Raw genomic sequence first — 12,419 nt, forward strand, 5'->3', positions numbered from 1 at the left:
GCATCACCTCCATGCGTGGGCACAGAGCTGGAGCCTGGTGAGGGTGAGGAAACACTCTGAAGGCAGTACGGGTGCACACAGGCGCCCAAGTGGATCTTTTAGAGCTACATGAGGTACCTCTGATTCTTAACAATTTCAGTGAAGCTGCAAAATTCCATGCTTCTGCCAGGTCCTTGTCTGCCTCCTAAGGTATCTTTTGAAACCAGATCCTCAGCAATGCGCAGCCATAGAGGAAGTCTGCAGCTCCCAGGGTCTGGGCCAAAGCATGTTCCTAGGACGTGTCCACCTGTCCCAGAGCTTCCCACCTCGATTCCTGGGAAGGGAGCCACCAGAGGAAGCTTTCACATGTTTCTGGGTTCTGCAGAAAAGCAAAATGACCTTGCATCACCCATTGCAACAGGAACTGGCTCATCTCTTCCCAAAACAAGAGCTGAAGTTTTTCTGGTTAAGGGTATGGAGGAAAAGGTGCTCTGATATATCTGCCAGTTCATAATACATAACACAAATGGCTGGTTCTGAAAGGAAGAGCTTGGAGGGGCCTTTAGCCTTCTTATACTTGCCAAGCTAAGAAAATACTCCCTTTGCTACCTGACCACAAAAGGTATGTTTTAGGTAGAGGCCTTCATTTTTTTCCCTCTTATTTATTCTTATCAAATTTTGCAGCATCAGTGACTCTCTCATCAAATAATTCCATATTTTTCCCCGTAATCTACTATTTTTTTCCTGTAGTACTTCTTGTTTCTTGACCATTCCTGCAGCTTTAGCATGCTGCTGTCATTCTGCTGCAGCTCCCACAAAGCCGCTGAAAACCAAGGTAACAGCAACATTTTGAGTGAAGGGGGTGAAATGTGGGATAGGTTCAGCGTATTTCTTTGTCATTGTTGGAGTCCTATTCAGTCTGGAGCTGAATAGGAGGCTGATTAGCATGTGGAAGCATTTCTAAAGCACTGGGCTGGGAGGGTTGGGGTTTTTTTGTTTTGTTTTTTTTTTTTTCCTTAAAGGAGAAGTTTTGTGGCATTTATTTTTCTGACTGAGCCGATATGAATCTTTGTCAAATGCAAAACCCGTGGAAAAGTCAGATAGCGTTTTAGGAGAAGCCTGCTTTGATAAATCACTGCATGCATGGTCACAAAGAAATTTTCCAGTGCCTAAAGCTCTAAGAATTACTGCAGGGTCTAGGGGTGCAGTGTGTTTAAAACAGCCAGACAAGTGGGACAGAGTTTGGGATGTGGCTGGACTGTGGCTGTAACAGCAGCGACTTTGCTTTTGCTCTTGCTGAAGTTTTCTGCAAAAGTGGGCAGTGGTTGACAAAGGCAGGGTTGGGTCCACAGTCTGAAAATCCACCTGCTTAAATGCTCAGCATTTTGCTTTCACAGAGAAAGATGTAATGCTGAGGTCAATTAAAAAGCTAACTGCAAGTGAAAAACAACTTTTCCCCAATGAAACTGCTTCAAGTCCTGGGCCTCAGGCTGGTTTTGAAGAAGAGGGTTGATTTTTCCCTTTGGTGTCGGGGCGAGGTGTGGAGCTGATGTTCCCATAACAGTCCCTTGTTGCGAGATCACCGTGTTTCCCCTCGCGTGGTAACTGAAATTACTGCTTTGGTATTATTTGTGGATCTCGGGTGGATCTGTGCTAGACCAGAGGTCCTGGCATGGGAGTACCGTACCTCCTGCCCTTTGTGGGACTGTAGGATTTTGATGTGCTTGCGAACCCCAAGGGATTCCTGTGGGACCCTGTTTGTTGCATGCCGGAGGCTATATGGATGCACTTGTGTCCCTGCGCTTGCAGACAGAGTGAGGCAGTGCAGGAAAATGCATTTCATTTCTGGGTGCAATGAGTGATGGACTTGCAGTTGCATGGAAAGCTCATGGCAGCAGTTTGAATCAAACCCTCTTGATGATGTATATGTGGACCAGGCCCCGTGCCTAGGTTTCTCCAATGCCTTGTCTAGTTTTTGTTCAATTATTCCGGTTCGAGAGAGGAAAAAAGTGCCTCTCCAGCTCACTGGTGTGCCTTAATATAGGCTATTGAAGGCTGATTAAAGCTATTGTTTAATTAAGGAGAACTTAGCTCCTCTGTTCACAATTCACGATTAAAGGATCGTTTGAAGTAACTCTGCAATACTTTATTATTTTTTCCCCTCCTCTCTTCTTTAACGTGAAGAAAGTTCCTAGCACTGTACATGCCCCAGCACCTAGGTTTTGAACGCTATTACAGGACCGCAAACCTGCTGGCGAATCTGGCTGCTACCAAAGGCATCTGAACATTAAAAAGGCCTGCAGAGGGGTGGGAGGGAGTTCAATCTCAGGATATGCTGATTTGGAAAGGGAATCCAAACAAAGAGGCTTTTCAGCAGAGGCTGAGGCTTGGCTTCTCTCAAGGGCAGTTTGGGCTTGGGGAAGCATCCGGGAGGCGGCGAGCGGAGCAGGAGTACATGAGCTGGATGCCGCGCGGTGTAAGGTTTCCCAGCACAGCGTGGTTTTGTGTTACAGGCTGGGGAACTGGCTGTAAGCACTCCTCTCTTTTCTTTTTCTTTTTTTTTCCTCTCCTTTTATTTCTGTTGGAAACAAAGGAGAGGTTTAGACTCTTTATTAAAAAAGGTTCCCATCCCCTGCAGGTTTGGCGATGCTTCTTGCTGTTGATGCTGGAGGGGGACCCATCGGTGTCTCCGACCTGGAGAAACCCTTAGCTGGGACATTTTATTTTGCTCTGAAAGCGCAGCTCTCTCCCAGGCTCGGAGGGCCCTCTGGCAGGAGCCTGGGTTGCTGAGGGGACAGGCACCTCATAAAGGAAGGTCTGGCTCAGATAAGAAGTGAAATCAGATGGATGCGGGGTCATCTTCACAGCAGGAGGGATGCAGAGTGGGGTGTGCATCTGCCAGGCCCCCTGTTTCCACGGTAGCCATGTCCCTCACAGTGGCACCTCCAAGTGCCACCACATGCTCAAGTGCCAGGAAGGGCCAAGCAGGGAGGAGGTGCTACCAACCATCCCAACCAACGAGTTGGCTTTTTTTATAGGCACCAGATGGTTTTAATAGAGGAAAGCTGAACTTCTCATGACCCTTCCCAACAGACGTTGTTTGTTGTTTTGTAATTTTGGCCAGGACAAAACCATGTCCCAAAACCTGCAGTGAGTGTGAGATCTTGTTGCCTGGTGCCTTCTCCTACCCCACCATGAGCCCCCACCTGCTGCCCCCACGCTCCTCTGCCTGCCTTGCCTCCAAATTATCTGGGGGAAGTTCCTGGGCATAAAAGACTTGAGGCTTTCCACCAGTCCTGCTTAAAGAGATTAGGAAGAGTACAAATTGGAGCAAACCGAAACATCTGAAAGCAAAGCACAAGGAAGCAATAAAATGTCAGGCCATGTTTTCCCTTTTAGTTGATTAAAAATTCTTCTGATAAGCAAGAAGGCTTTCATGGCTGGACAAGACCTGTATCGTGTCAAATGCAATGAAAAGTTTATTCGAAGAATAAAGTGGTGTAAGCACTGGGTTGTGCTCGCAGCCCTTCTAACATTGGGTCATTCTGCAGGGCTGAAGGCATTTTGCAATGATATGGGAGCAAGAAGTGTGATGGAGAAACTGCTTCTCCTATGGAAGGAGGAAAATGTATGGAACTGGGAGTGGCTTGAAGGGAAAGTGGGAGACATGGGTGTCTGCATGTAGAACAACTGACAGAAGAATTAACATAGAAAATGGCTGTTGGGGAAAGCTGTATGACAAAGGTAAAGGAAGAAGAGCAAAAGCTATCAAATATACTTCTAATGAGGGTGTCTGGGTGTCATATGTATATCCACAATGCATCCAAACCCAAGATTTTTGAGTGCATAATTGTCCTGTGGCTGGTACCTTTGGGAGCTGTTACATCAAGGCGGACCATTTCTGCATATGCCATCTTCTGACCCCTGTGTCCAGTCTCATTTCTGCCCAGAAGCATCAAACTTCCAGTAAATCTGAAACTGTGCCCATCTCATGTGCCACTTGTTTCGTGGCGTCTCTGGGGACAGAAGGCCACCAAGGTTCTGCAGGCTGGGAGGAGGAGAAGTTCAGGGGACTCACCTCAGATTTTGGAAAGTAGAAAGTCAAGCAGAAGAAATAAATGAGGGCTAGGTCTCCTGTTCTCCATGGGAAAACTGACAGTGGTGGCAAACCAGTGTGCTTGGAGATCTGCTCCAAGTCAGTGCCAAGATGTTCTACTGCACCCGTGGTTTCACTGTAGCTTGAGAAATCTGTTTGGGGATCAAACACCAGACAAGAATGAAAAAACAGGGAAACAAAGGGCTCACTTCCGTGCCGTTGTGTTTGACTTCCCAAGGTTTTAATTGCCAAGGGTTGCATCGGGTGCCAGCTGGCTGCAAAGGGATGCACATCTCAAGTAAGAAAAGAAGAGCTGCTTTTTTCTTTTTTTGGTCTGAGGATTGAATAACTGACGTTTTCCTGCAGGAGACGCAGTTTTGTATACATTTTTACCTCCAAAGGTGAATTATCATTTTTAGGTACCTACTTCCTCAGCTTCTGCAGCTGGTATTAAACCTCCTGCTGTTACTGTTTTACTGCCTATAGGAGTAAGAGAGTAGAAGGAGCAGGAATGGCAAGTATGGAGTCCAAATTATACCTCAATGTTGGGAGCTTTTCTCCTTGGAGCAGAAAAGTGTGCTTTATACAAAGGGAAAATACATCCAAGTAGATGGTTCAACTTGCAAGCTGTTGGCCCATGCACCAAGGGATTCATGTGTCCCTGCAGATGCTGGTGCACAGTGACAGCAGGATCAGGCCCACCAGTGTGTGGCCTGGGAACAGGCTGGACAATCCCAATTTTGCTGCCAAAACCTTGCTTGTACAGTAACTTGAAAAGAGGAAAAAAGGCCAGCTTAAGAAACAAAATAATAATAAAGCATGGGATACTTGGCATGCCAGTTGTATAAATCCTGACATTAGCTACCTGTGAATCATCCAGCAGCATGTTAATTGGTACCCCTTGGTAGATGAGGATTTGGCATCAGGTCTGCATGTAATTACAAGCCACACACAGAAGGACACAGGCAGCTAATGAACTGCTGCCAAACTCCAGCTCCGCTTCTGCGGCTTTTGAAGTTAGCTGGTCTTTCAGTGTTTTGTATAGTAAGCACTGAAAGGCATCAAATCACTCCTTTGACAGCATTTAGAAAGGGTTGGTTTGTTGAATAACCGAGTGCCTCCAAACTCCCATCTGAGAACTAGAGCATCTATAGGCGCCTTTTTCAACGGAGCAGTAAATAGGCTGGAAATAGAGGACACCCCTGATGAGCTGCTGAGCTCCTGCCTCACTGATGGGAGCCAGCAGGCTCTGGTTGCCATGATGGACTGCAAGAAAAGAAACTATTTCCATTTAAAAATCCTTCAAAACAACCCCACTGATGTTATGGGCTTTTTCCCAAGCCTCAAAGTGGCAGTGGAGGCCGTGCAAAGAGGGTTGCAGTGTGTTGCACAGGTCTGCGGTTGCATTGGTGGTACGAGGAGAGATAGTAAAAGGGTTTTGGGAAGGTTTCTGCCCTTTGGGAGGGCAGATTTTCATGATGCTGGGTTTGGAAGGTCATGATGCTTTTCCAGTGATGCTTTGTTGCTGGGATTGGATTTGAGCCCAAGACCTTCTCCTCCTCTTTTCGTGTCCGAGGTGACAAAGGGAGTTGTTGAAATAAAAACAATTTCCATGAAAACCTGTGATTTTTTCAGGCAAACATACCAGGCAGGTTTCATGGCAGTACCATGGTGAAGAGGAATAATGGAACTTGGCACAAAGCCCTTCCAAAAAAAAAAAAAAAAAAAAAAAAAACCCAAACAAACCAAAACTAAAAAAAGGGGGAAACAGAAGAGCCTCTGTCAAAAATTTAACTGCAATAAAGCAAAAGGGACTACTGTTCCCTTGGGCTTCTTTAACCTTTTTTCCCCAGTTTATTCACACGTTCCTTGACAGCAGGGCACAACATTGATACAGAGGGCTGGAAAGGGAAATTGGGAGTTATCCATTTTTCGGTTTTAAAAAGCACGGTATGTGTTGTGTCCCTTGAGACAGCATCAATAGAGCCTTGGCTGTTGCCTGCGCCATACGTATACAGCCTGATTTATATCATCCACTAAGGAACCCGGGCTGTGAAACATCACCTGGCCGCAAAATGCAGCCATCGTGGGGAGGTTTATGCTGTGCATGGGAAAGAGGCCCATGTGACAATGGCTGTGACAAGGTGGATGTGCCCACTATGCCTGGCCCTTGTGCCTGTGCTTGGAGAAGAGTGTGTTAAACTTCAGGTGTTCAGGTGTTGCCATGTCACCTGGATTTGCAGAATATGCCATTTCTTAGGGGGGTAGAAAGCATGCAGAAGTCCGAGGTGGTGTGCAGCATGGAACCATGCTGTTCCCAGAAGATCTGTTTGGCTTTTAGGGACTCAATTCACAGGATCTTGTCCAGGGGCAGATGGGTCAGGGTAGGTGAGTCCTTGTGAGACCGCGGGGCGGGCACCTCTATCACTGCAGGTGATGTCTTGCCACTGCAGTACCGTATTTCCAGTGGCTTTCCACGAAAGTAACTCAAACTTCTGCAGGAACCAAGGTGGCAACATGACCAAGGCAGCACCCAGCATGCCTCTGCTTTCCCCTGCCTGTAATACAAAGCTATTTTAGTCGGGAGTGTGGTTTTTATTTTATTTTTTATTATTGTTACCTGGGTACCAGTGCAATCTCAGTTATGTTGTGTACTGTTATACATTAGGGTGCCACTCTGCCCAGTAGCTATCCAGTACAGCGAAAGGAGAAGAAAAGAGGTAGTATTACACCCTGTTAACCTGTGGGTGAATAGGCAAAGCTTTACTGAGCTCTGTCCTAGGAAACGCTAAGATCAAACTCTAGTGGCTTGAAGGGTCTTTGGATCATTTCCACCTATGCTCACGTCTTTTTGCCTTTCAGCACTGTGTACCGTGCATTATATCCTGGAAATTCTACCGAATCTCAACTACCGAGGGGGAAAAGTTTCATTTCCAGTTAATCAAGGGAGTTGTGTAATACCATTTTCTCCTGGGGAACTTCCAGAAAAAAGAAAGAAGTTGGGAGAAAAAAAGGGGGTGAGTGTTGTATTATATAAAGCAAGTATATTAAGAGGAAATAAATTACGAATTTAAAGTGATTAGTGAACTTTTAAGGAAGAGGTCAGGAGTGCCTTTTGGACTACAAACTTTTTAAGCTTTCAGTGCTTGTATTCAGTTACAGAGTTATAACCCGGCCTTATTTGTGCAGGTGGCTGCTGCTTCAAATCTGAAGCAGGATTTTGCCTTTACAATAGGTACATTGACAGAACTGGGTCAGAAAGCTACTCGCAACAGGCTTCAGCGCTGCAGACGTGGGCTCTGTTGTCTCCTGCAGGAGGGCAGTTGGTCCCCAAAACGTGCTGAATTACAGCTGTTGTGCCTGGCTGGGATGCCCTGGGAAGGGGGAGAGGAAGCTTGGGACATTCAGCAGATGAATTGTTTTTTAAGGGACCTGATGTTGACCGGGTGAACTGGCTATATTTTTGCTTCAAGAGCTTTGTGCTTTTATCGATTCAGAAATAATTCAGAGAATTTTGTTGACTGCATCACAGTGGCTGCATTTTTATATTTCCTGTTCAGGTTTGGCGTGGGTGTGCAAAGAAGAGGATGTGGTGGTGTTTGGAGGCAGTAAGCTGAAATAAGGACCCTCTTCTTGATGTTTTATGTATTAAGACAACACCTACACTCCACAAAACTTTCATCTTGAAAGGTTGTTGGAGTGGAGCAGATTTGGTGTTATCTGGGGAAATACGAAGGTTCACGCAGCCTGTGTGCACCAGTGGGGTGATGTGGGAGAAGGAGAGTGGCAGCTCTGCTCACCTTTACGTCAGTTTGGAAGAAAGCTCCTAGATTTCCCCAAAAGAAATGTGGTGTCGTTCCCCTTTCCCGAGTGCGAGCTAGGCTGGGCCTGGGCAGTGGTCCGAGCTCTTCCTCGAAGGCAGAGCCTGGAGGAGTCGTGGTGAGGCAGAGCTCGTTCCAAACCCCTCTGACCAGCAGAGTAAACCGTGTTCGCTTTGTTTGTAATTGAAAACATCATAGTCACCGCAGTGTATTTTTCACACGATCTGTTTGCCCTCAGTATTGCAGAGTTCACAGACACATTTTAATTTTTTTTTCCTCCTTCTTTCAAGCTGGGTCATCCTAGGTTAGACTTGTCATATCTACGAGAGCTTCCAAAGATGCCTCAAAAGATGCTGACACATTGGGATTTTCACAGCATATCACATTTTATTCCTTGCTGTAGACAATGTGAAATGATGGCTTTGTTTCCATCATCTTTGACTGCAGCTGCCTCTTGATTCCTGTTGATAATGTCTTTTTTTTTTTATTCGTTTCTCTTAACTTTAGCTGGTCAACCAGTCTGGCTTAAATCTGTTTTACTCCACAAATGCAGGATTTTATGTACATCGAGGTATTGTGGCTTGGATAAGACCTCTCATTCTTATTAATGCATTTTTTAGGTATTAAAAATATATGTGCACTTTAATATAAAGCTCTTTTAATACACCAGCCCATGCCAAACTCCCAGGAGGAACAACTTAACACACTTCTGAGAATTCCCTTCTTCTCTTTCTTCCTTCAAATGTGGTATTTACCTCTGGAAATAGGTAACAGGTACTCTCTAAAAGCAGTATTTCCCCCAGAAAAACAATGATAGCACTCCTGTCCATCTGGAGCTCTTGGAGCATGGGGCTGGCATGTTGTGCTCCAGCTGTATAAGGAAGGATTTTTACCAAGGTTTCAAATTCAGAGGAGTTTGCAGTGTGTGGGAATAATTTGACATTAAAAGAAACTGAACCTTTCTATAACAAAATTTTCCTGGAATTGTTGGTTCAATAAGTGCGCTCCAGGTTGCACAGGGCTGAATTTACTGCAAAGGATGGGCGTGTGTCTGGATGATGGGTTTGGGCAACAGGTAAAGATACCTATCATTCCTGCCATTGGTTCCTTTTAGAGGCACTTCTCAAATACCTCTGCAGCTTGTGTAATACATATCAATGTGATAGGATTTTCCATATGAAAAATGAATATTCTTGGCTTTCTTCTTGTTTGCTATTGCACTAGCAGGCATGAGAAGGCATTTTGTCCAGCGTTCCCGAATAACCAGTTCTAATTAAAGAATAAACAAAAAAACCCCCAAAGAATCGAGACAATATCATCATAAAGATCAAAATGATCCTAGTGTCAGTCCACTAGGAAGTCTCTTGGACTCTGTAACAGCTGGTGGACCTAAAAATGTGTTTTACATTGAAGTCCCTATGATTTGGCTGAAATACTATTAATGAAGTGGACTGAAATGTCGCCCTCTTGATAGGAAGGACAGCAGCCAGGTGGTCAGGTAGGCTGTGAGTTACATGGAGGCAAGTAGAAAACGAACTATTATCTTGGGTTTTGTGGAAATCAACCCATTGTGTCTTATGACTTTTCCAAACAGGTGAAATCAGAGAAAGGCGGCATATGCTGATCCTTGTTTATAGGTTCTTCATTGCTCTAAAGCAGGTACCTGTTCTACAGTAAAGTCTAGAGTTTGTTTGTGTGTTTGGAGAATTTTCTATCCTCATGTGTCTGTAGCTGAGAGTAATGGAACCGTGATAGAGTTGAACAGGAATCTGTTTTGCAAACAAAGATATTAGATGTGTTTCCAAAATACATGCAGAGGCACAAAGCAGTCTCCTGGAGTGCTGGAACCAAGGTGAGAACAATTAAGACTGAGCAGGTAATAAAATAACAGTTGATGGTATTCTGTGTTTCTGATACTAGCTTGGTTGTCCCCTGTGACTAAATGAGCCTCAAGTATCCAGATTCAGTCAAAAACCATTGGCAAAGAGGTGCACCACTGTTGATTTAAAGACCTTTAAAAATCCCAATGTAATGGCCCAGCCCAGTCTGCCGTGGGATCCTTCTTTTGGCTACCACTGGGCCGTAGATCAGGTCGTTGAGATTATATTCTGGTTGACCAGGCTCCTACCACTCCTTCAGCCACCCATTTTGTTGGTGCTGGTGCAGAATCAGGTTCTATAGCGACTGGCTGTATATGTCTGATATGATGGAAATGTGGAAATACTTCTGTTCTTTGCGTTGTTAAATTTTATCTATGTGTTTGTGTGTGTGTATGTAGTGTCAAATGGCTTCAAGAGTTGCCCACTCCTGCAGCAGCTGCCAAGGCTAGTCTGCAGTGCTGCAAATCTTCTCTAAGAGTTGGGGAAGCCAAGTTTAAAAGCCCAAATAAAAGCCTACCATAGGCTACTCTAGTTTTTATGCGTTTTAAAACGTACAAAAATTTCTTAACCAAATAAGGTTTATATGTACCCAAGATCAGCCACTATGAACTTTAAATAGAGGGTCCATCTCTTGTAGGTACCCAAATATTTACAGAGTGTGTCTTGAATGAGGAATTAGATACCTCACTCAGCCCTGCCATATTATTTAATGATCATTTTCACTTTTAAGCTCAATGGCTAATCCACTGAAACCTTAAAAACATGCCCAGGGCCTGGATGCTGGCAGCCAAACACATCAGTGCTTGTTAGAAATTACCACTGCTTTGTTGTGATAGCCAGCAACATCCCACTGACCTGCAGAGTTGAAAGAAGAAAGATTTAGTGGAAAAAAATGAAAACCAAACATTTAAAAAAAAAAGACCACGATGGTGTTTAATTTAGTGCAAAGGTGAAGGTTGGGTTGGGAAGATGAGAGCTGCATGGGTGGGTCACTACGGAAACTCCTCTTCCCCTCCCATTCCCTCTGTGGCTTTTCCAATTAGTGTCCAAGGAAAACTTATCCCCTTTCTAAACTTTTTTCCCCCCATTAATTCTGTACAAGCATTAACTTTTCAAAGACTCTGAGATTCATAGTGCTATACCAAACACAGAGCCCTTTCTTCTGCCTTTGATTTTATGCCCTTTTCAAGCTGGTCAAAGAGTACATGGGGGTTGTGCAAGAGATTTTGTTTAGGCTTGGTGCTAAGGTTCTAGCTTTCTTGCTGTCAGCCTTCCCAGGATTATTGTCTATTGTTTTTTTTATATATATGTATAAAATAAAGGTGCTGACCGAGGAAAAGAATTTTTTTTTTTTCCCTGGGTGCTAGATTTCCAAACTTGATTTGCTTTATTTAATGGTAAGACAAATAAATTTAAACCTTTCACTGAAATATCTTAGTGTAGGACACCGGCAGTTAGAGGTCCCCAAGTCACTTGGACTTCCTCCCAACAAAAGCAACATCATTTTTCAATGTCCAGCCCCACAGCATCCTGTGGTGTCTCACAGAATTCAGTAGTGTCCACACCTGCTCTGTGCCACTAGGGCTGAGACTGTTTGGATGGGGCAGGATCAGTCCTCAAGAAATTTCTGTTACGCTGATGGTTTGAAGCCCTGTTTGATCGCTTACAACATAGTTAGATAAAAGTATGTGGTTGGGATTTCCTTGTTCTGTTGTTAAAGCAAAATAGCCCATTTATATAAGGAAAAAACCCTTTCTTTCACCTTATGAAGGATGTTACAATTCAGAAAGTTTACCTTTTATCCACTGGAATAAGCAAATCCCTTTGTTCTGGTCTTTAGTTTCCTTTGTTCATACAACTTCTCTGGTTACACAGTCTTAAGGATGTGCCAGGGTTGCCTCTGTGCCATAGGGTATGGACCACGGGCTGCTGTGTAATTTCTCAGCATGAAGATACCCATATGAAGGAGGATGTGAGGACCTTCTGCAGTGCTGCTAAAGATTTTATGTTAGGGCTATACATGTAGGTGAGTTGTAGCCACAGATCGAATGGCCAATGGCCAATTAGGACCATTTTTGGTGAAGAGTGACCATCCCCAAAATCATGGTGATTTTTTTTTTTTTTTTTGCCTGCCCTGTATGTATGTCGCTCACTTTAATGCAATTCACCATTTGCTATTGTTTTCTCTTATATTCTCAATAGTTTTGTACTGTGGGAGAGATGGGAAGTGTTGGAGGTTGAATACAGAGCATCTTTGCACAGTCCAGCTGTTGAATTTTTAGATGCATATCACTGCAGCCAGGCACACATAATTTGAATTTCTGGTTAAAATGCTGAATCACAGAGGTAGCCTGAGGTGGAAGAGGTGTTGAGGCCACATGTACCATCTTCATGGAACAGCCCTATGCTGCTTGTCTTCCATTTCAGAGGGTGTGTGTGCTAAAGCCCCACTTCTGTATACCCTTGTCTCTGCCAGGTCTCCTAGTGTGAATAATGTCTCTGGTGTTTTGTTGAGGGACATCGAAGGCATCTCCCCATGTTTAATTTTCTTCTTCCAGACTTCCCTTCTTTCCTGCAAAACCCATCCTCTGGCTGGCTTTTGGCACTGCCAGAGGCTTCTCTGTGCTGAAACCTCCTTGCCAA

The sequence above is a fragment of the Buceros rhinoceros genome, unplaced genomic scaffold, assembly GCF_000710305.1.
Source record: "Buceros rhinoceros silvestris isolate BGI_N320 unplaced genomic scaffold, ASM71030v1 scaffold9524, whole genome shotgun sequence".
Lineage (NCBI taxonomy): Eukaryota > Metazoa > Chordata > Aves > Bucerotiformes > Bucerotidae > Buceros > Buceros rhinoceros.